Source organism: Sorex fumeus, unplaced genomic scaffold (genome assembly GCF_029834395.1).
Source record: "Sorex fumeus unplaced genomic scaffold, SorFum_2.1 ptg000002l, whole genome shotgun sequence".
Taxonomy (NCBI): domain Eukaryota; kingdom Metazoa; phylum Chordata; class Mammalia; order Eulipotyphla; family Soricidae; genus Sorex; species Sorex fumeus.
In genome coordinates this window covers 6,736,602-6,761,927 of record NW_026606059.1, presented here as the reverse complement: position 1 = coordinate 6,761,927, position 25,326 = coordinate 6,736,602, and positions in this window count along the sequence as shown.

Below are 25,326 nucleotides of genomic sequence, written 5' to 3'. Positions count from 1 at the left end.
CTCAGAAAATAACTATGGAGTTTCTCACAGCAAATTATTTGCATTCCTGTTGTACTGGCTCTCTGCTTTTTCCTTCCCCATCCTTTGCATATACTCTGTAATACTGTCATATTATTATGCATCTTACCTCAGTCATAAAAGTCAGATCCTGGATATAAATGGTCTTATTTTAAGAAAAAATCCACAATAAACAGTCCCTATAAATCAGCTAATGCTCTGGCTTAGGATTTTAAATTATTCATGATTTTTTTCAGGCTTGCATGGAGGAGAGTGACTATATCTTGGGAGAGATAGATCTTGTTTAAGAATTTACTTCATTAGTAGTTTTCCACTAGTTTGTATTTTCATGGGAATTGAAACTTAAGCACTAAAAAGTAGTTTTACGAACAGTAGTATTGAAGTATAAGGTCGAAAAAAATTTTCCCTCTGAAAAAGTAAATCCCAACTCCCCAAGATTCAATTTCTACCAGTTTTTGTTTGAGTATCATGGGAGTGAGTTTCTTTGAATAATATAAAGCTTAATCTCAATTATTTTGTTTATTTATGATTGCAGGCTATTTTAGGCTACTGTCTAAGTTAGAAAGCTAACAAGTCTATCTTATATATGAAATATTCAAATATGACATTTAAGATTTTTCCTTTAGATAAATGTGATTTTAGGTCGAAGAAATATTAGCTAAATACGGGGAAAGAAGTGAAACTAGGTATTCTTTAAAATTAAAGTCTGGATATTTCATACTTTATCCAGATTAATATATCCTGAATCATTACCAATATTGTGGGAATAAATACACACGGTTACTTTGGGTTGTTCTCATGCCACTTAATCATGTAATGTTTTCCGAAGTAAGGGACACAACCCAAAGGATGATGAACATTTAGGGTCGTGGCAGCAGCTTCAAGGGGAGTTGGGAGGTACTTACGTTTGCTTGTTTACTTTAAGAGGAAGATTTCCAGGAGGATGCTGAGTGATTTTTTATTTTATGCACAGGGAGAGTAGGCCAAATAAATTTGGGAACCTTGGGAGGAACAGTAATTGTCTATTTATTTAAATCCCTCATTTCAGTTTCAGTGAATTGTTAAATGTCTGCCAATAAACAAATATTGTTTTAAGGAAAATATTAATTACCATGCTAAAAGATAAAGTTTACTCAAGAAATGATGAAAAGAACAAAGGTACTCTAGCATACAGTTGCTAATAGCAAAATTAGCATGGACTTATGAAATACAACTTCATTTAATCTAACAAAAACAAGGATAAAAATGTTAATTTAAATATAGGTTAATATATATAATGATGTATGTGAATATGTAGTAACATGTTTTCACAGAAAACGGAGTAACTATAATATAAATAATCAAATGAATATGGTTTTATGATAAATTCATCCATTCACAAAACAGAAAATTGCTGATTAGTTCAGGAATATGGAATAGACTCACATATTTGACATGAAATGATTTCCAGGCTATAAATATTGAAATGAGAAACAAAAATGGCAGAAATTAAGTATAGGAAAAACCATGTAATTAAAGAGAAATAAATGAAACTGCAGTTAGGAGAGGGATGCATTTTATGTAATGAAAATATATTGATAGCTTGTGCACCAAAAAAAATTGACTATGAGAAAGATGAAGGGAGAAGTAGGACACTGAAGGATAATTAGCTATTTTTATTTCTCCATTATTTTCACCTTTAAAATAAGACACACTCATTTGTAGAACTAAGGTAAAATAAAGTAAAAATAAAAAAATAAAAATGGAGAAATAATACTATTGCTCCTCAGGTAAAACTTTCACACAATTTTTTTGTTTTCCATAATCAGTCCAACCACCATTTTCAAGGGCTGAAGAATAAGAAAGGGGTAAGTAGTGACAAAGCTTGTAGGTGTGAATACACTAAATATTATAACAAAAGTCACAGACTAGCCAGATTTCACTGTGATCCATAATAAAGGTTTTTTTTTTTCAGTATGCACATATTACAGCTTTTTCCTTAAGCACAAGAAACAGTTCTTTGTAAGCGTGGCAAGTCTCTGTGAGACTATCCTATTAAGTCAAATCATCTTTTGTGAAATGGGAATGAGAACTATTATTTCCAGTGACAGTTTTCCTAAAAATGATGAGACAATTTGTTGTTTTATTGACTCTAAGTAACACGGAAAAACTAGCAGCAAAATTGAATGTCAAACATGCCATTTTAGTCCAACAAATTCCTTACGAAAACAAGTTTTCTCTTGTAAGCACAACTTTAAGGGCAAAGTTTAATTTGATATACAAAACAGAAAATATACCGCAGTGCTGAGGAGAAAATGGAACTGGCTTTAGCTTTGCTAGAGAAAAAAGTTTGTTAGCTTCTTTTGCTTAGCTAAATAAGAAAGTTTAGGATGAATGCTGGTCCCACAAATTCACTTAAGGCAAGTCTGTCTCCTTGAGTCATTCCTGTAAATTAAGAAGGAGCACAAAGATAATTTGCTACTGTATGCCTCAAGGATAAAAATCGCATTCTTAAACAAAGATTGAGAGTCTTGAAAATTAGGAACTGCAGGCACAGAGGATGCTCAGTGGTAGAGCATTTGCTTTGCATGTGTAAAGCTTGGAGTTTGAGTGGCATGTAGAGAAGGAAATAAGGGAGGAGGGGAGGAAGTAAGAGAGGGAAGGAAGGAGGGAAGGAAGGAAGGAAGGAAGGAAGGAAGGAAGGAAGGAAGGAAGGAAGGAAGGAAGGGAGGGAAGGAAGGAAGGGAGGGAAGGAGGGAGGGAGGGAAGGGAAGGAAGGAAGGAAGGAAGGAAGGAAGGAAGGAAGGAAGGAAGGAAGGAAGGAAGGAAGGGAGGGAAGGAGGGAGGGAGGGAGGAAGGAAGGAAGGAAGGAAGGAAGGAAGGAAGGAAGGAAGGAAGGAAGGAAGGAAGGAAGGGAGGGAAGGAAGGAAGGGAGGGAAGGAGGGAGGGAGGGAAGGAAAGAAGGAAGGAAGGAAGGAAGGAAGGAAGGAAGGAAGGAAGGAAGAAAGGGAGGGAAGGAGGGAGGGAGGGAAGGAAAGAAGGAAGGAAGGAAAGAAGGAAGGAAGGAAGGAAGGAAGGAAGGAAGGAAGGAAGGAAGGAAGGAAGAAAAAAGTTGCAGGGACTGGAGTGATAGCACAGTTGGTAGAGCCCATGTCTTACACGCAGCCAAGCTGGGTTTGAAGGCTGGCATCCCAAGTATCTCTAGGAGAAATTCTTGAGTGTAGAACTAGGAGTAATCCCTGAGCATTGGGGTGTGTCCCCAAAAAACAAACAAAACAAAACAAAACAAAGAAAATAAAAGGAAAGAAAAAAGAAAAAGAAAAAGGAAAGAAAAAGATAGGAGTCGCAAATAAGGCACTGAGGGATAAGATGATTAGAATCACTTCAAATGTAAATTTAAATTGGATTAGAAGAATGCGGATTTCTTCAGTTCAGCTGTAGAAAAGGGTAGGATTTTATTTTTTCCTGTGGCAGAGTAGCATTGTATTGAATGCAGATACCCCGGGGGTCTTTACCCATTCATCTGTTGTCTCTTACATGGTTTGCTTCCAGATGTCAGCTGTGGCAAGCAGCGGTGGTGCACATTGGTGTGCTCAGATCGTCTTTGAACTTATGTGTCCTTCTTCTGGGTATAGACCCCCTAGGCCTGGGGATTGTAAAATCCTATGATAGTTGTTACAGTTTGAAACTCTGTGTGTGTGTGTGTGTGTGTGTGTGTGTGTGTGTGTGTGTGTGTGTGTGGAGGGCCTCCCCAGCTGAGTTTGGGCGTGGGGTGCTGCCTTCGCGTTTGCCAACCCATCTGTCAGTTCACTGCAAGAACTGGAGGATGTGAAACTGCTCAGGGCCCGCAGTGCCAAGGACTGCCTGGACACCGGGCATCTCTCATGGGCCTATAGGGCCACAGCCCACAGTGCTGGGCGCCTCCGGGCCCCACTTGGTGACCATTAGGGGGACCGTGTGTGCTATACTACCTCCTGGTTTCTAGATCTTTGAGTTTTTGAGATCTTCATACATTTTTTGAGGTAGAACCAGATGATTTCCTCCAACAGTGAATATGGGCTCCTCTGTGCCCACGTCGCTGTGAGCACTGGTCTTTGCAGACTTTGAGCATCTTAACTGGTGTGAAGAGTCAATCCCATTGCCATCGCAGTTTCTCTAATAATCTGAGATTAGGTATCCTTCTTCATATGGCTTCTTCATGGCTAGCAGCTATCTTCTTTGAGGGACTATCTGTTCAGATCCTCTCTCCATTTACATGGGGTAGTTTGTTTTCTGTTGTTAAGTTTTGTGAGTGCTACACACACTCACGCGCACATACACACACAGACACACACACAAACATTCTCTCTTGGAGACACCAGAGGAAACATAGACCTGCCTGCAGCCTGATTTCAGACTTTTGCTTTTCACAATTTTAAGAGATTGTCATTGACTCTTGCCTCCAAATTTGTGGAAATTTGTTGCCTTAGGAAATGACTATACAAAATATATTCATATATGAAGCTTCATACTTATGCAATATAAAAATGGTATAAAAATTTAATACATTGTCTGCAAAGCACAATGTCTGCATGTATGAATCACACACAGGAATAGGGGCAATAACCAAAACATTAGCAATGCCTGCAGAGTGGATTAGAAATAGTTCTTCAATTTTTCCCAGCCAACTTCATTTGCCCACTCCATAATGTCTGCTTCAAGTTCTTATCTTCTGGGTAGCTTATTAGGTATAATGAATTCGATATTTGAGACATGATGAGGTTCCAGATTTTGGGGGTGAATCTCTCTTTAGGGAGAAGAGAGTGAGCCTGATTCCTGCACCAGGGATGCTGAACCGTAACCTGTTTTCCCTTTAGTCACACCCTCAGCCTTTATTCTTTTATGTGCTCCAAGAATGACATCTGCTGAAAATAGGTTCCCTTTCTCTTTTGCTTCTGGTTATACTCAGGCAATGAGAGACTTGCAGAGGTTAGTAGAAAAGAGCGGATGACGAATTAATCTAATTCTCTTGTTGTGAAATCTAGCTTGGCAGAAGCTCCATTTCTACACTGGAGGTTACACTTGTGGCCAGAGCACCACTTTCTTAGAGCTTCTTCTTTTACTTTTTTTTTTTTTTTAGTGAAGTAAGGTTTTATTTTTAATTTATTTAGAAAGATGTGAGGGAAAAGGAGAAGTGCATGTTAAAGAAAGCACAGGCTTCTCTAGAGTGGAAACAGGCCAGCAAAAAAAAAACAAAAAAAAAAACATTGAAACAAGCAAGTGAGATAAGTAAGTGTTCAAAGAAAACACAGGGTGAAGAGCAAACCCAGAATGACTTCTGCAAGGAGTTTTTACAGTTCTTCCAAATGGGTTTTCTGGAGTTTTGTATACATAAAGCTTAATCTGGGCATTGTTGCAGGAAAGTCTTGACTGTTGATGGCCTTTTCATAGTCTCATAGATTCTTCTGTAGCTTCTTATTTTCTCTGCATGGGTCATTGGATTTCTGTATCTGGGTGGTGCCTCAATTTCTCTTCTCCAAAAGTTTCAGGATTTGTATGTGTCAAAGGGATGTAGTCTTCATGCCTTGGTGCTAGTTCAGAGTTAGGAGATTTCTTCTTGTGTTTTATTATTTCCCAAAAATACATTGCCACGGTCCCCTTAGCTATCCACCTACAACAGGTTCAGATTAGATATATATTTAAATTCAAATGCTTTGCCAACTGTGGTAGTACAAACCAGTCTATTTAATCTCTAAACATGGTAGTTCTCTTCCATGCATAAAGAAAAATCTGATATAAAGGACATATGAGATGGCTACCCTGGAAGTCTTTGAAAGCATCCGATGTCTCTGTGGTAAAAACTTAACATCCACTGCTTTCACATACTGTCTACATACTTTCCCTTCAAAAACAAACTTTAAAAATTCCAGAGGGACTGGTGGTTCCAAAACCCATCAGAACCATGAAATGTAGAATTTAAAAGGACCTATACATTTGAAAATAGAAGAAAATAAAACAAAACATTGATCATTTTATAAGGACCCAGAACTGACCATAAAAAGGAAATTTAATCTTGAAAATGGTTGGGCGGAGGCTAGGCTGCCTTAAAATGGCAAGTTGATTTTATAAAAAATCCAAGGAGGGGCTGGAGCAATAGCACAGTGGGTAGGGCATTTGTCTTGCACACGGCCAACTCAAGTTCAATTCCCAGCATCCCATATGGTCCCCTGAGCACCACCAGGGGTAATTCCTGAGTGCAGAGCCAGGAATAACCCCTGTGCATTGCCAAGTGTGACCCAAAAAGCCAAAATAAATAAATAAATAAAAGAAAAGATCCAAGGATATCTCAGAGCAGTAACAGAGACCAACGTTGACACCTACTCTAGACATTTCTGTTTGTATCTAATAGAAAAAATACGCAAGGAAAACTTAAATATACTAATAACCTTATTTAAATATGGCATTATGATTCCCAAGCATTTTATAATGTAATTATAGCCTCGTAGCACTGCCAGGATTAATCCCTGAGTGCAGAGCCAGGAGTAAGCTCTGAGCACTTTTGGGTGTGACCCAACCCCCAACCCCCAAACAAAAACAAAAACACCAAAAACCCAGTAACAGAAACCAAATTCATTCTTTTATATTTGTCTCTCTTTTTTGAGTTTCTGGGCACTGAAAGGCAGGCATGAACAAGAGAACTTGAATAGTTTCTGATAATTAGGAAATCCTGAAGAACGAGTGCGCTTTGTAGTTTTGTGGATCATTGAGTTGAGAGGTTAGATTTCACCTTTATAAAATTTCCAGGGGGATGGAGGCCTCAGTTTTTTTGTGTTGTTTATGGGATTTTTGTTGCTCATTAATTCAACTAGGACTAACCTGCACATCGTGCAAGCAGTAGATACTGAATGTATAGCATCTCCAGCATTTTTCTGGATGTTAGAATATGGTGGCAAAGAACACATAGCTCGCTCCTCCCTGGGAACTTTCTCACTGAAAGGTGGGTTTGTAACTAGAGTGATGAAGAACTTTCTGCTCTTGCTAGTGTAGGTGGTACTTTGCCACATCTTATTTGTATATACATGCATTAAAATAATTCCTTATCATTCCATCCAGTTCTCATGGTGTGTCTCCAGTCACTTTCTTGTTAATGTATACAATCCTGAATTTAGAGGTTGAGGTTTGGGAGATGACTCAGAAGGCATTCCTAGATCCTCAGTACTACCTGAGTACCACCAGGGACAGGCCCATCCTTACCAAATAAAATAGATATTGGAGAGATAACTAATAATTAGTAAAGGTAAAGGTAAAGGCCCTCCCGTTGATCGTCGATTTGCTCGAGCGGGCCCAGTAACGTCTCCATTGGAGACTTTGTTGTTACTGTGTTTGGCATATCGAATACTCTCGGTAGCTTGCCAGGCTCTCCGAGAAGGGTGGAGGAATCGAACTAGGGTCGGCCATGTTGGCCGCTTGTAAGGCGAACACCCTACCGCTGTGCTATCGCTCCCGCCCAATAATTAGTAAGCAGTATGAAAACTAAGATGATATTTTCCCAGAATCCACGTTTATGAAATACTTTAAAGAGATGGAAGAAATCAATCTGGTCAAAAGATATTGGCAAGTCAAAATAGGGTGGAAACCAAGAACAGTCACCATATTTGGCAAAGTAGAAGGATTTGAGGTGTTTTTTTTTGACATACCAATTTACAATATTATGGAATTTTAAGGGTTCAATGTTATATCTCCATTTGTGTGTGATTGTTACCAACATGGAAGCAATATTAAATGCATTTTTTTATAAAGTGGTAAGTGATAGTAGGTCAGGAATTCAAAGCAATTAAGATCCACTATTTGTCAACTACTTTTACATCAAAAATCTTCTAGAGTGGGCTATTCTGCCTTGAATTTCTTCTGTTCTGTGGATAATTAAAAGAATAATTCTCAAACTTGAACTCACTTTAGTTAGATTTTCCTTCCATTATTTACTCTTTTAGTATATTTATCTGTGTCAAGAGAGTTTTGAGAATAAATGAGTAGCTTTTTACAGCTTATTCTAAACAGGACAATAACAAATCACTGATGTTGGAAAGTTAAGAGCCTAATAAATATGCCAAATGAAACCGACTCTTAAGTTGAATTTCTAAAAGTAATAACCACTTTTTTGGTTATAATCTTTAGTCTAAACAGGCATATCTCTTATCAGTAATGGATAATTAAGAATGAGTTTGACTTTTAGATAATCATGACTTATGAGTTGAAATACAGGCTAATCTAAACTCATTTCTCTTACTTTATCTTTGTACCTGTGTGACCGACCATTGGAAAATTTGAAGACAGCGATTTTTAAGTATATTTGCTCTTTATAGAGTACTTATGTCTCACATTCACTGGTAGCATTTAGTTTAATAGTGTATAAGCTAATATATCAGAAAGATACTTTTCTTCAACAGTATTAAAAATATGTGAAAATTTTCTTTACCTTTTTTGTTTTACTTCTTTCAAAGGGCTGTATGGGGGTTTGAAAACGTTAGGAAACATGAGCAATAGCACTTCTATTAAGGGTAAAATTTTAAGTCAACTTGGGAGAGTTAAGAATGAAAAATATGTATTTATGTAAAGGTATTAAAATGCCCTTACTTCTTTGGAGAAGGCTTTATGATTTTTCTATTTCCTACTCCAAAAAGGAAAAATGAGCAAAGTAAAACAATGAAAAAGACCCTTTTCTCTTGCAGAGCAAACTTTTATAGGATCTAGATCTGCTGATAAAATCCACACGTTAAATTCTCTTTCACTATCACTATCACTATCACCCCATTGTTCTTCAATTCGCTGGAGCGGGCCCAGTAACGTCTCCATTCATCCCTTTCATGTGCAAGTGTAGCCCGATGACATATTGGGGTCTCCTTCAGGGTCAGGGATTGAGGACCATTCATTGTTACTGTTTTTGACATATCAAGTACACCACGGGTAGCTTGTCAGGCTCTGCCGTGCAGGTGGGATACTCTCTTTTAATTTAGTAAGTAAGTAAAAGTAAAGGCCCTCCCGTTGATCATTGATTTGCTCGAGCGGGCCCAGTAACGTCTCCATTGGAGACTTTGTTGTTACTGTGTTTGGCATATCGAATACATCACAGGGAGCTTGCCAGGCTCTGGCGTGCGGGCGAGATACTCTCGGTAGCTTGCCGGGCTCTCCGAGAGGGGCGGAGGAATCGAACTCTGGTCGGCCATGTTGGCTGCGTGCAGGGCAAACGCCCTACCGCTGTGCTATCGCTCCAGCCCTTCTTTTAATTTAATTTAATTAAATTCTCTTTAATTTGATTTAAATTATTTTTTATAGTTGCTTATACATACTATTACAAGCTGATTATCTTAAAACAACAGGAATTTGCTTAGAATTCTGGCAAGGAAAGTTTGAAATCAAAGACCAGTTTCCCTTTGATGATCCGTTGATAAGAAGGATTCCAGCTGCCTCCTCTAATTATCCTTGGAGGTGGCAGTATAACTCCAACCTTCACGCTCTGAAGATTTTGTAGGCAAAATGGCGCCTCTGAGGTTGGGAAAACAGGGGTTAAGGTGCTTTTCTAGAGTGTGTTCAACACCACTTGATTCCTGCTGCAACATGACCCCTGAGCATCACCAGGTTACACCTGGAACTCTACTCCCAGCCCTAGAGGTCTCCCAGGAATCACTAGTGTGGTCTGGGTAACTCCCCCGCACCCCAAGACCTGAACAGCATCGTTTTCTTACTTTGAACCATTGAGCAACCTCTTGAGTATCACCAGGAGCAAATCCCACACTCCCTGATCACTGCTTGGAAAGTCTCCCATCACAAAATAAATAAAAGGTTTTGTCTCTCCAAGTTTTGCATGTCAAAAAAGTGACTTTCCTATTTAGAAGTGGGGAACTTTTTTTCTGCAAGAGTCATTTGATGGTCTCCCATTCTGTTAGTTTATATTACACACATGAGTGCAATTGCTCTATGTCTGTTTTTCTCTCTGACTCATTTCACTTAGCATGATACTAACACCCAAGGATAGTAGAGATAAGGACTAGGAGGATTGCTCCACAGCTTGGAAGCTGGTCTCACATGCTGGGGGAAAAAGCAGCTGAGATAGAGGAGGGACTACTAAGTAAATGGTGTTCAGATGGGAGATGCATGTTGAAAGTAGACTGTGGACCAAACAGGATGTCCACTTACTACCTGTATTGCAAACCATAACATCCAAACGAAAAAAGAAAATAAGAGGGAATGTGCCTGCCACAGAGGCAGGGAGTGGCAGGGGATGGGGCGGGGGTGGGCGGGAGGGATACTGGGAACATTGGTAGTGGAGAATGGGCACCGGTGGAGGGATGGGTACTCAATCATTGTATGACTGAAATGTAATCACTAAAGTTTGTAAGTCTGTAACTGTATCTCACGGTAATTCATTTAATATAGCACAGCGGGTAGGGTGTTTGCTTTGCATGTGGCTGACCTGGTCAGCCCAGGTTCGATTCCTTCGCCCCTCTAGGAGAGCCCCGCAAACTACAGAGGTAAAAAGCCTGGCAAGCTACCGGTGATGTATGCAATATGCGAAACACAATAACAACAAGTCTCATAATGGAGGCGTTACTGGGCCCGCTTGAGCAAATCGATGAACAACAGGAGGACAGTGACAGTGACAGTGATATATATATATATATATATATATATATATATATATATATATAGCGTAGCCCAATGGCATCTGCTCATTCTAGGAACATGAAGAGCCTCAAACCGATCATTCAGGGTCTTGACAAAGAAGTCTGACCATCTCGTAGGTAGGTGTCCACGTGATCTTTTGACATCTTGTGGAATCCAGTCAGTAATGGCTCTTGGGCTATTAGCCATTGGGCTAGCACACAACAGGGATGAATGGAGACATTACTGTGCCTGCTCGAGCAAATCGATGAGTAATGGGATATCAAGTGATCAGGTGATATATATATATATATATAAATGTATATGTATATATATGAAAGAGTCATTTGAATATTTATGATATCACGTTTGGGCTATAAAATGCAGGCAGACAGGCCATGGCAACAGAGGGCAAGCATACATGTCTCTCTCATCATCTTCACTCTTTGTTTGCTTTTGGGTCCCACATGGAAATGCTCTGGCTTAGTCCTGGCTCTCCACTCAGGGATGACTCCTGGCAGTGCTCAGGTGATCAGATGGGTCCTAGGATTGACCCAGGATCGGTCACATGCAAGGCAAGTGCCTTACCCTCTGTACGATCACTCCAGCCCCTTTCTCTGGTCACGTCGGCAAGGCCAGCTCACCTGCTTTCACAGACCTTTTCACTTCTAGGAGCCAGAAACTCCCCACCTCTGCGTGATGCTTCTAGGAGATGGGGGATTTGGGAGGTGACCGGATCATGAGGGGCAAGAACTTATTATGGAAACAGTGTCCTAGAAAAGAGACTGCAGAGGCTCCTGGCTGCTGCCTCCATCTGCGGGCACATGAGAAGTGGCTTCTGTGAATCAGGGAGCTGACTCTCCCTGAAGGCCCTAGTTAAGAATCCCTTGGTCTTACAGATCTTCTAGACGTAGGTGGTATCAATGTCCGGTCGGTCTTTCGATTGTGTACTCTCGCAGTCTATAGAGACACACAACGGTCTCCCTATACACTTGTCAGTTTTTAATGTCCAAGTATTCCTACCCCCTTTTTTTTTCTTTTTGGGTCATACCTGGTGATGCTCGGGTTACTCCTGGGTCTGCACTCAGGAATTATGCTCCTGTTGTTGCTGGGGACCATGTGGGCTGCTGGGGATCAAACCTGAATTTGCCTTGTGTGACACTGTACTGTCACTCTGGCCTTTCCTCCCCCACTTTAAAGGACACATTTCACTAAGCGGAGGGTCTACCCTAATGATTTTCATTCAAATAATCAAATCCGTAATGATCCTATTTCCAAATAAAGGTACATTCTCGGGTACTGGGGTGAGAAATTCAACACATAAAGTTCAACACATAAATATTTTGGTGGAGAGGGGGGACACTCAGGGGAGTTGAGGTGGTGTTGTTTTTTTTTTAATCAAATTAAATTTTTTTATTGAGTCACCTCATCAGAACCTACATCTTTTTTTTTTTAATGAATCACCATGAGACACAATTACAGACTTACAAACTTTCATGATTACGTTTCAGTCATACAATGATCGAGCTCCCATCCCTCTACCAGTGCCCATTCTCCACCATCAATGTCCCCAGTATTCCTCCATCCACCCCCACTCCATCTCACCCCTTGCCTCTGTGGCAGGCACATTTCTTCTTACTCTCTCTTCTTTTGGGTGTTATGGTTTGCAACACAGGTACTAAGAGGCCATCCTGTTTGGTCCATAGTCTACTTTCAGCATGCATCTCCCATTCCAAGAGGTCCCTTCAACCATCATTCACTTGGTGGTCCCTTCTTCATTCCAGCTGCCTTTTCCCCAGCACCTGAGGCCGGCTTCCAAGTCGTGAAGCGATCATCCTGACCCTTATCTCTACCATCCTAAGGGCAGCACATAAATTTTTGAGGCACAAAATTCAACCTGTAGTGTCTTTACATTTGCATAAGTTTTCTTATTTCTTTTAGTCACATAATGTTTTTTTCAATTTTTAAAAATAAACCGCACACGGGGGCTGAAGCAATAGCACAGTGGGTAGGGCATTTGCCTTGCATGTGGCCAATACGGGTTCGATTCCCAGCATTCCATATGATCCCCCAAACACCACCAGGAATAATTTCTGAGTACATGAGCCAGGAGTAATTCCTGTGCATCGACAGGTGTGACCCAAAAAGCAAATAAATAAATAAAATATAAATAAACCACACATTCTTGTGATATCATGTCTATGCATGTTTGTTCCACATGCCCTACCACAGTACATATGTGTGAAAAGTCCATATTCTTCATTCAAAACCTAACTCAGTTATAGCTTCTTCTGATTCTCTGGAGATGATTTATCATGCCTTAGACTATATTGCCATTACAATAAGATTTTTATTATTATTGAATTTGTCACACTTAACATAATGTCAATAACATTATTAAAATTTTATTGCAGATCTTGCAATCTATTTGCTATCTGGTGATCTCAGAAGTCAGCCTGATATTTTATGTTATGCAATCAATTATATTGAACAAATAATAACAAGTTATTGATATTTTACAGAACAATATACTTTATTGACCTTCAGAGTATTTTAACATATATAATCTCAAGACAAAAACTAGTTGATATCTAGATTATTCAGAGACTGATTGGGTTCTCGAAAGAAACTCTGTAGAAAATTTAGCAAAACTCTTTTGAGATTTCTTGTGCTCTGGGAGGAATATTTTTATGGTCTAAGGGAGAAAAGCAATTGTAGTATATCTTAAGTGGAAACAAAATCTGTGGACCATAATGTACCAACTCTTATACTGCTGGTAAAATGCATTATCATTTTCTTGGCAACTTAGGGAGTAACAACTCAGAAATCACTTTAATGGTGTATGAAAAGTGAATTGCTATGTCTCTACCTAAAACATTCCTGTAATTATACAATCTTCTAAAGCACAGCTTTATTATCTAGACAGAAATAAATATATCTCTACTCTTAAAATAATAACATGGCTCTATAAATTTAAGAACTGCTATTACCATTTGTCATACCTTTGCCTTTTGATTAGCTACAACATGCAGAGTTCCTACAGTTTTAGCAGTGCTATTCAATGGAAAATCATTACAAGTTTAGTTCTCCTAATTGATAATCTCATGCTCAAAACTTACCACTGAAAGGCTGCTGTGATAGTCACTATTTAACCACCGCTGGGTGACAAATGATGGCATAACAAAATGGGACCAGTCACAATATTAGTGACTCAAACCTTCATTTTTTCCCCCTTTGAGTACTTCAGGGTTGGAGCCATAGCACAGCAGTTAGGGCGTTTGCCTTGCATTTGGCCTATGTGGCTGACCCAGGTTCGATTTCTCCACCCCTCTCGGAGAGCCCGGCAAGTTACCGAGAGCATCTCTCCCGCACGGCAAAGCCTGGTAAGCTCCCCGTGATGTATTCGATATGCCAAACACAGTAACAAGTGTCACAATGGAGACATTACTGGACCCACTCAAGCAAAATTGATGAACAACAGGACAGTGACAGCGACAGTGACCACTTTATTTTGCATTAAACCTTGTCAAAATTAATTTTTTCTTTCTAGACCACAGTTGAATCAAAAGTTCAGAAACTATCCTGAAGTGGATATGGCAAAAGGCCAATAATCATTATTGGTATGGGACTAAGCCGGGTTGGTGACGACTCCATTTCAAATTCACCTCTAGCTCTTCTCTGTCCTTGCCTGTGCTTCAGTCAACTCTACTTTTTAATCTTGGATTAATTAATTTGGGTCTTTTTATTTTTTTTAATGATTCACCTCTACAACCCCAATCATTCAGAAATCCTTCAAAATATTCTGTAAGTTCTATCCTTAAAATAAAAATAGAACCCAACCACTGTCTACTCTCTCAGTGCTATGGTTTTACTCTGGACCTTACCAATCAATGTCTGGAATTATTACTTTCAGAAGGTGTTTCTGCCTCCACTCTTGGATTTTACCTGTAATTCTCAAGTAGAGCAGCATGTCAAATCAAAACACTACTCTTCTCAGAACTTCTAGTGACCTCAGTGTCAAGTTTCTCCCTCAGTTTGGTGCTCAGGACTTACTCCCTGTCAGTACTTTGGGACCATGTGCTGTGGCAGCTAACCTAGATCTCTAGAGTCAAGGCACATACTCCAGCCCTTTGAGAATTCTACCCCGCTCACAGGGCTTCCTAGTGAAGAATGAAAAGCAACCATCATTTTTTTTTGAGCATGTTGTAGGATTTCTGTAAGATTTTTTTAAAATAGTGAAACACCATGAGGTACAGTTGTAGATTTACAATTTTTTGTGCTTGGGTTTCGATTATACAATGATCAAATACCCATCCCTCCACCAGTGCCCATTTTCCACCACCATGGATAATATCCCTCCCACCCCCCAGATTTTTAAAAAATACATCATTTCATTGAATCCCTATAACACCTCAGCCAAATAGCAAATATTAGTCCAATGTTACAACTAGGAAAAAGACTCAGGAGGGTTAAACATTTTCTCAAGTCACAAAGTTATAAACTAGAACCTATGCATTTTCAGTCTGGGTCTGTATCATTGACACCTTCATCCTTCCTCTTTGGTATGTTAGTAAGCATAAGAACTATGCCACCTTAAAGATAGACTTTCTTCATGCTGAGTTTTAATATTTTGCAAATGGCGCTATTTGAGGGCTGAGGAAGAGATGTAGATACAGAGTCAGAAAATCTACGCTTGAATCATTTGTTTGTTGTGCCAGTTTGTCATTCAAGCTTTCTGTTCTCTGTACTCTTTTACCCAAAATGTGGTCAAAATATTCTTTGCACCTAAAAGACCAGTGTTTATGAACAAGCCAGAGGAAACACACTCTAAAATTGCAAAGCCCTTTTCTACGTAATCTATTTATTCAACAGATGCATTCCATGGTACACAAAGTTGATATTTCACACGCAGAGAAAACTGAATAAAACGAATAAAACTGACTAGAGGTTGGATTTTAGTTCAGCATGTATAAGAGTTTCTAAATTATCCTTTAATCCTAATAAAAAGCAAATTAGACTTAAAAACTCCTCTTAGATCTTTCAGGAAACGAGATGACAGAGGGGAATGTTGACTTTAAAATTAGAGAAAGATGAATATGGAGAGTCATGTTTTTCTGCAGCAGAAACCTGCCAGCAGACAGAGGACTTCATCAGAGTGAATTTCAGGAGAGGCAAATCTGAGCTGTTACTGGCTCCTTACTGGATACCCAGTGTGAACAAGTCTGAGAAACAGAAGCCAAAGGAGTCTAATCATAGAAAGCCTCTCATTCTGTAGTTCATCTCCAAAAAATTCACCCCCTTTTTTCCCCACAGTAAATTACTTGATCATTTGACTTCCCATTAATCATTGATTTACTCGAGCGGGTTCCAGTAACGTCTCCATTCGTCTCTGTCACGTGCTAGTGTAGCCCAATGGTATCTGTTTGTTCTAGGAACACGAAGAGCCTCAAAACGATTGTTCAGGGTCCTGACAAAGAAGTCTGACCATCTGGTAGGTGGGTGGCCACACGGTCTTTTGACATCCCGTGGAACCCAGTCAGTAATGGCTCTAGTCCAGCAGTTGTCTCCAAATCTCATTATGTGTCCAGCCCATATGATTTTTGATGCCTTGGCAAACGAGATAGCATCCCTGATTCTTGACCATCGATGGAGGTCAGAACTCTGGATTCTTTCTCTCATTTGGGTGAAGCGTGATACTCCAAGCATAGCTCTTTCAATTCCTCTTTGCAAAAGACCCGAATAGCGTTCTCATCCTGTTTTCGTAGGGCCCAGGTCTCTGAGGTGTATGTTAATGCAGGAAGAATGGCGGAATTGAAGAGATGTGCCAAGAGCCAGAGGTTCTTTGTCCTCTTAGCTATTTATTCGACACTCTTGAAGGCGTTCCAAGCCGTTCTCTTCCTCCTGTGCAACTCAGATGCCAGGCCATTCTTCATGTTGATTTCTTGACCTAGGTACACATAACTGTTGTATTCGGAAATGGTTGTTCCGTTGAGAGCAAATGGAACATCAGGAACGAGACCGTTTCTCATAAACATTGTCTTCATGAGATTCAGCTGTAGTTTGACCTTTCCACACTCATGGTCGAAGTTGGCCAGCATTTGTGCCGCTTGGCTAATGTTTGGTGTTATTAGAATGATGTAGCACTGTAGCACTGTCCTCCCATTGTTCATCGATTTGCTCGAGTGGGCCCAGTAATATTGTGAGACTTGTTACTGTGTTTGGCATATTGAATACGCCATGGGTAGCGTGCAGGCGAGATAGTCTCGGTAGCTTGCAGGGCTCTCTGAGAGGGGTGGAGGAATCGAACCTGGGATGACTGGGTTGGCTGCGTGCAAGGCAAACACCTTACCCACTGTGCTATCACTCCATCCCTTTAGAACGATGTCAAGGGAGAACATTGGGAATGTCATATCCATCCTGTGAAATTTGGTATGTGGGCAGATGGACATGGCTGTCAAAGAGATCTGAGTAGAAGTCATGGATAATCTTCTCCACTGCCCTTCTGGAAGATGTGAGAGATCCATCAGGATGTCGGAGGGCAGTCATCTTGGTCTTGTAGTTGGGGAAGGACAGGAGGGCATTACAAATGCTTTTCCTGGCTTCTGCCGCATCTACCAGCACTGCTGCTCTTCTCTCTTTGTGGTTTTCCTTTATCGCTTCTCTGCACTGCTTTGCCAGCTCAGATGTTCACTTGCAGTTGCCTGAGGCATGCGCCAAACCACATTGGCAAATAAACTCAAGAGTTTTCAAAGACAGGCGTTTTTTACCCTTCAGTAAATGAGAGGGAAATTCTAGGTTTCTGGAAGGGGAAGGGAAGAGAAATCATTAAGACATATCTGAAACATTCCATATGAAAAGCTTCCTCTTAAACAAATAGCTATAATCTGAGTTGCGAAGGTTTTGCTGGAGTTTAACTATGCGTGGGAAAAGAAATCCAACTCCAGCTGCTAGAACCAACCTGCCCCACACAGCGAGAATGGAAAACCCGAGAAATACTTATAATGTTCATAGTCCAGGGACACAAGCCACAAGTATATCTCACACAGCCCTGTAGAACACAGATTTTTTTCCAACATCTTTTACCACATTACTAAAATTTTAATCTAATGTCGCTTTTACTCAGCAACTCAGTATTCAATGATTATAATACATATTAATAGGTGAAGAATATAGTTTCAAATGACAGAACATGTACCTGAACAAGACAAGAATACATGAAAATGATCAGATCAGAAATTTTAAAGGGCTACACTATTTATGATAACTTCTCTAGCTGATAAGAGTCTAGAGTTTGCAAGAAGATCATTTGTATCACTTGTCATCCCATTGATCATCGATTTGCTTGAGTGGGCACCAGTAACGGCTCCATTTGTTCCTGTCAAATGCTAGTGTAGCCCAATGGCATCTGCTCTCTCCAGGAACACGAAGATCCTCAAACTGTTTGTTCAGAGTTTTGATGAAGAAATCTGACCATCTTGTAGGTGGGTGGTATATACTTATAGGCAAGTATATTATAATATTATAAGTCCAAGAAAAGAATCTTGGACTTTGAGGATCTGTAAATAGAACAGACTGAAATAGAAAACCAAAAAGAAAAAGACTGAAAAAAATAAAACAGAATATTCCATATCAGTAGGATATGATATGGACATAAGACAAAAGCTGAGGTATAATATGTCATATGAAAAATATCAGAAGAAAGAAATGAAACAAAAATATTTGAAGCAATAACAACTGAGAATTTTTAAAAAATCATCTCAGACATCAAACCATCAAACAAGGAAGTTCAGAGAGTCCACAGAGTTGGGATAGTGCAGTTGGGATAGAACCCATGCCAGCTGCACGCAAGGCAAGGGCCCTATCCGCTGTGTTATCTCTCCAGCTCCGTCAGACACGTCTTTCACCAAAAATATCTCTCAGGGGGCTGGAGAGATAGCACAGCAGGTAGAGCGTTTGCCTTGCACGCGGCTGACCCTGGGTTCGATTCCCAGTATCCCATATGGTCCCCCTGAGCACTGCCAGGAGTAACTCCTGAATGCAGAGTCAGGAGTAAACCCTGTGCATCGCCGGGTGTGACCAAAAAGAAAAAAAATCTCTCTCAGTCTATGACTTGTCTTGTCCTTTCCTTAACAGTGTCTTTCACACAAAAGAGGTATTTAATTTTTGTGAAATTCACAAAAGTTAGCTCAAAGTGTGTTTAAAGCCTCAAGATTAGACCAGAATTCATAAGATACAGTGAGGAAGATAAGGAGAAGTCTCCAGGATATAGACCTCAGAGGTGTCTTTAGTGATTTGACTCCAGAGTTATGACAAATGACAACAAGACAAAAAATAATTAAGAGGGAGTATATCAAATTTAAAAGGTTTTGCATGGCAAATGAAACTTGGACTGAGCGGGGGGGGAAGAAAAACTTTGGGCTAAAATAAAAAGGTACCCTACTGAATGGAAGAATATATTTGAATACAATACATCAGCTAAAGGGCCAACATCCACCATATATGAAGCACCATATACATCACCATATACAAGGCACAACAACAAAACGACATAACCCTGTCAAAAATGAGGAGAGGAGATGAACAGTTTTCTAAAAAGAACATATGGTATACATATGAAAAAGTGATTATTGTGGCTTATTAAAGAAATGAAAGTCAAAACAATGAGCTATCAACTCACATCAGAGAGACTGGCATGTATCAAAAGACTTGAAATAAAGAGTGGTGAGTATGTGGTGAAAGGAGGAATTATCATTCATTGGGACTGTCCTCCAGTGAAGCATCCAGGGAAAGCAGAAAAGAGATTTCTTTTAAAAAATCAAAGAACTCTCATAAGATCCAGCGTTTCTTCTCTGGAAATCGAAACATTAATTTGGAAAGATGTATGAGCATTACTGTTTATTGCAGCATTTAGTACTAAGTATTGTGCCATTTTATCCACGTTGTAAAATTTGTGGACATAGTTGTTCATAATATTCCTTAACTATCCTTTTAATTTTCATGGAATAGGCAGTAATGACCCTCTTTCATTTCTTATATTAGCAATTATGTCTCATCATTTTTTCTTATTGAGCATTGCCAGAAGTCTATTAATTTTATTTTTTTTCAAAAATAATTTATATTCTTGATATCCTGTTTTTAATTTCATTGGTTCCTGCTCTAATATGACTTCTTTCCTTCTACTTACTTTGTAGTTGAATATCTCTTGATAATTATTCTTTGGTGTTATTTAAAAATTTGTTGCTAAATCTCCATAGATTTGGGGATTTTCCAGCTATTTGTTTTGTTGTTGAGTTTTATTCTGATCCAAGAGTGGTCATTGTATGATTTCTGCTCTCAAAGTTCATTCAGTGAATGAATGGCTAAGCGTGTGATCTATCTTCGTAAATGTTCCATGTCAATTTAAGAAAATGTCTATTCTGCTACTTTTTGTGAAGTAGTCAGTAGATGTCAACAATGCTCAGTTGATTTATGGTCCTTCTGTCCTTACTGAGTTTCTGCCTTCTAGTTTTGCCCACTGTAGCACTGTCCTCCCATTGTTCATCGATTTGCTCAAGGGGGCCCAGTAACGTCTGTGTTTGGCATATAGAATACGTCGTGAGTAGCTTGCCAGGCTCTCTGCCGTGCGGGCGAGATACTCTTGGTAGTTTGCTGGGCTCTCTGAGAGGGACAGAGGAATCGAACCCAGATCACCCGTGTGCAAGGCAAATGTCCTATCTGCTGTGTTATCGCTCCAGCCCATTATTAAGCACAAATAAGATTAATTTAAGAATAGAATAGTAAATTATTTACCAGAGTAACATTCTTACAAGTAGTTTGCTGTTATGGATTGAATTGATCTTCCCAGAAGACATTGAAGTCTGCAGCCCTCCATATTTGGGATAGTGACCTTCTGGAAATAAGGTACTTTGCAGATGATCTAATATGAGGTCATCAAAACTAGGTTCCTCAGAAGACATATGGCCACAAAGGTAAACACACAAGGAACACTGCGGGTAGAGAGGAAGGCAGAGGTTGGGGTAATATTTGCACAAGCTGAGAAATGTCAGATATTGTGAGGAACCCACAAGAAAACAGGTGAAAAAGCATTGGAACAGATCTTTTACAACTTCTAGAAGGAGTCAACCCTGATTTTATTTCAGACGTTTAGCTTCAAGAAGCAGGAGACATTTTTCTTGGTTAAACTGCACAATTTGTCACACTTTGTTATGGAAGTCCTAAGAATTTCATACACTCATGAGCATTTGGCATGGCTAGTCTTTTGAATGTTAGTCTTTCTAATATAGAAGACAGTGCTATTTTGTGGTTGAAATTTGCTTTTTTCATATAGCAAGCTAAGTATCAAATGCATTTATTTGAAATTTTCTGAGAGAAGATGATCACTTTGGTTTTGTCATTTTTAAATCTTGCAGTCGGATGTGGAGAGAGTGCCAGGATGCCTCCACCTGCAACCCCAGACCCTTACTCTTTCCCAAGCACCCTCTCACTTCAGATCACAAGTCCATTGACCGTTTCTCATGGTTGTTTCCACTGGGGATTATGGAATCCTTTGCATCTTTAAACTCCACATATGAGTGAGATCAACTGAGCAAAATAGTGGCTTAGCAGAAGAGAGAGACAGAAGAAATAGTTAAGGGAATTTATTTAAACAGAAAGGAATGCTGTTTCATCCCAATTTCTGCCTTTGTTCATTGCTCAGTCTCGAGGTATAGATCAACTGATGATCTATTATAACATAACAAAGATAAAATAAAAACTGTATGTCATTCAAACTCCCGAGAACACGTAGACAAGCTCCGAGTTAGCTGCAAAGAATGTCAGTTAAGTATAAATATCTGTAATTTCTTTCCAACTTAAACTTCAAAAGGAGAACCTGCTTGTTTCTCATAATAACTGTTTTCCAAAAGAGAATAAATGAATCTGGGCAGGTGAGTAAATGCATTATTAAAGAGAGAGCAAGTGCTTGAGACTATATATGATGTCCATTTCTAAAATAAGAATAAATAAGCACAAGACTAGTTTACGTTCAAGTCCTATCAAGTGACACAGGCCTAGTCCAGTCACCCCAACATTAAAGACTTAGCCCAGAGCTCTCATTAGCTCTGTGTTCTGCTGGTGACAAACACTATGCCACTGGTTTTCACTAGCTTCCCAATATGAAATAGCTTCTGCCTTCTCCAGATGGAATCCCGGTGACCATGAGCTTCTACAAGCATGGCTCTGGCATGCAGTTACCAGGACTATTTTCCGAACCACAACAGGGCCGCCCCGGCTCCCAGGCAACCTCTGATTCCGGAAGTCTCGCCCACAACCTGCCTCCAGCGCCATCTTACAGCACACAGCTGCGAAGAAGAAAACTGGCTGGAGGGCTCCACAACTCCCGGAGAATTTTCCGGGCCCCATACAGAGCCGATATCACCAGGAGGTCCCAGATGGGGTAGGTGCTGTCTCCCCACCTTCTCCAGATGGAATCCCGGTGACCATGAGCTTCTACAAGCATGACTCTAGCATGCGGATGCCAGGACTGTTTTCCGAACCATGCAGCCACTTATGTGGCTGCGTGACATTTCCTGATATGCAAAGTGATCAGTGGAAAGTTAATGATCTAGCATTTGTCCCTGAAAAACAGGCTTGAATGGTGATGGGAAAATCTTAGCAAAATATAATGCCCAACTGAAAAAAAAAAAGTAACAGCCTCTATTCTAGGGAGGAGAGTGTCACTTCCAAGATCACTTTCATCTGTGAATGTGACTATTTTGGAAATAGGGTCTCTTCAGGCATACACAAATTAAGGTGAAGTCATACTATGATTATGTGTCTCTGAATCAAATGGTGTCCGGGGTGCCTGGGTGATTTATGTGAAGTGGGGAGAGGACAGGCAGCTGTTCTCTCTCTGTCCACCTCTGCCACTCAGGTGATGGCTGGGAAATCAGGACTGACAAGAGTGTGCTGTGAGTCTTGCCCTTGCAGGAAAGGAAAGTCAGTCCTGCTCAGGCCTTTGGGTCTGTTGTCTTTGCCTTTCAGAGAAGAATTTCAGGAGAAGACAGCAGTGAAATATAACACATTTTATTTGGAAGTTTTGAGGAGAGAGAGAGAGAGAGAGAGAGAGAGAGAGAGAGAGAGAGAGAGAGAGAGAATACAGTGCTCAAGAGAGCATGGATTTCTCCAGAAGTGAATTGAGAACCTCAGTACACATCCCAGCATTAAAGTATGAAAGTCCACATCTCAAGAGAGGACATGGGGGTGACACATGTGCTCAGGCACCACATATGTTCGGGCAGCATCCATGCACCTTCCTTTGTTCCAGCTGGCATCTGTAGGGTTTCTCCCCAGCTGCCCCACCTGGGCTTCTACCTGGGGAAGAGTCCTTGCTAGGGTGTAGCCAAAGGGCTAGAGCTAGGAGCACGTGATGGTCTTTGACATTCCTCTCCTGCCTTTGTTCCTGCTGGAGCCTCTCTCGGATGGGGTCCAGCCTTCTGTGGGTCTGTGGTAGCTCCAGGCAAGGGTCAGATCTTTTGTTCCTGAGTTCACAAGTTGTGTTTTTAAAAAATTATTATTTATTTAAAATTTTCCCCTTATACTTATGTAAACACTGTGGCATGCAGACTTGATGATGATTAGTTAAATTGATGATGAATAGACATTAAATATCTCAACACCAATCCTGCTGCCATTGCCCATCCCACTGCCATTATTTCCAATTTTCCCAATCGCCCCTTAAGTCTGCCTCCATAGCAGGCCCTCAATAATTTACTTTATATTGCTTGTTATAAATAATTTGCTAAAAGAATGATCAAAAAATTTTTTTAAGAAGAAAGTTAATGAAGATTGTTATATCTCACTATGGAACCATTAAGCCCTGATCTAAGAGTTTAACAACATAGGATGTTGCTACTGGTTAAGCCTTCTGAGTTGATGTTTTGCCAATGGAGATTGGTTTCCCACTACATTACATCCCATCCAGTCTGGTGTGCTACTCCTGGTTTGTCAGTGTTGTAGAGTTTGAGATGTTTTCAGCTGATAAGGTGTTCTTTTTTTTTTTAGCAGCTCTAAAGGCAGTTGGTCTAATTACTTCCCAAGAACTCACAGTCATGTTGAGCCCTTCCCTATCTACCTGCCTGCCTACTTCACCTGTAAAGGATGTTAGGACTCACTTAGCCAGAAAACTGCCATGACAGGCTTTATGGCCTTCGGAGTGACTTAGGCTTCTTCCAGAAACAAGAAAAGCAGAAAAACCAGATGATTTTGTCAAAGATTACATCCCTGGAATAAATTAGGTCTCCAGAATGTAGCTGTCAGGAGGTGGGCTCGATGTTGTTGGGCCAAATACTCTGTAGGGCTGGAGTGATAACACAGCAGGTAGGGCGTTTGCCTTGCATGCGGCCAACATGGCCGACCAGAGTTTGATTCCTCCGCCCCTCTCAGAGAACTCAGCAAGCTCCTGAGAGTATCTCGCCCGCATGGCAAAGCCTGGCACGGCAAGCTACCCGTGATGTCATCAATATGCCAAACATAGTAACAACAAGTCTCACAATGAAGGCGTTATTGGGCCCACTCGAGCAAATCGATGAACAACAGGAGGACAGTACAGTGCTACTCTCTAGGTAACAGAAAGTTGCTGAGTAATGCTGACTTGCCAAAATGAAAGTATAAGAACTTGCTGAACTTAGTGCTCGGGGTCCTTGGTGAAACCTGCTGTGCTGGGTGGCTACTTGGACACCAGCTAGTTGAAGCAATAAACCTTGCTAAGTGATTTGCATTATCAACTCTGTTCTCTGTCATGGAGGTGTGATGGACTCCGGACTCGAACAAGGAGAGAGATACACAGGCCCCAGGGGGCAGCTCAGATATCAGGCAACCTCTCTCCTGTGTCATGAGTTTGATATTTCATGACTCCTTGAGCACCAACCAGTTTAGTCCCAGAAGACCCTGCTCATCTCTGGGAGTGGCTGGGGTGTCTGAGCACTGATGGACGCCACAGGGTCACCTCCTCAGGCTCCAGCACGGAGCTGTCTGACCCACTGGCTGAGTTTCACTGGGGCTGCCATGGCTGGGGTCTCCCGAGCATTGCCAACTCATCTCTCCCTAACACCCACCCCTGAAACACACACACAAAGTGGAAAAGAGAGACGAGAAAGGCACGAGACAAAGGCAGACACTAAAGTCATACAAAAAAAAATTTTTTTAAAGAGTTTGTTTGGTCTGGGGAGCACACCCAGTGGAGCTGGGAATGTTGCTACTCCCGGCCCAGAGCTCAGGGGTCACTCCTGTGATTGTTCAGAGGATCATCCAGCATCCCAGATTGAATCAGGACTTCTGCATGCGAGACATGTGCCCCAGACTGTTGAGATCTCTTTCCATTCCAGTAACACATCTTTAAGTCAAGGGATCCAAGGATGGCCAGAAATCACAAGATATCAGGAAAGAGGATGTAACAGATTTATGCTCAGAACCCCCAAAAGAGCAAATTCTGCCCTGATTTCTGGCAGTAAATGTCTGTCTTTTGCCATCTAGTTTGTAGGTACAGCCATCCTAGGAAAGTAATAAAATCTCAGACGAGTTTATGAAAACAGTTGAACTTGCCTTCTGTGTTTTTCTTCTAGTTCCCTTTAATAAAAATAAAACTTTAACTTCTAGCAATGCATACCCATATATGGTTCTTTTTTGTGTTAACCTTTACTCACCCTCCCATTC